Below are 200 nucleotides of genomic sequence, written 5' to 3'. Positions count from 1 at the left end.
GGGTGACAGATCATTTCCTTAGCAACCTCTGTTCCTCCAGGCTTGTGCCGTGGGTACATGGGTGTTGGGGTAAGATCGTGGTAGTTTAGGGGCCAAAGTTCACAGTCCGAGGCTGGTTGCTGTTGTCAGATGTAGGGTCAGGCATGTGCCCTTGGGGGGGGGGGGGGGGGGGGGGGGGGGGGGGGGGGGGTGTGGTGGGG

The sequence above is a fragment of the Petaurus breviceps genome, unplaced genomic scaffold, assembly GCF_028583685.1.
Source record: "Petaurus breviceps papuanus isolate PSGF00001 unplaced genomic scaffold, PetGlider_PUasm1.0 90919, whole genome shotgun sequence".
In the NCBI taxonomy this organism is placed as follows: Eukaryota; Metazoa; Chordata; class Mammalia; order Diprotodontia; family Petauridae; genus Petaurus; species Petaurus breviceps.
Note: the sequence above shows the minus strand (reverse complement) of the source record.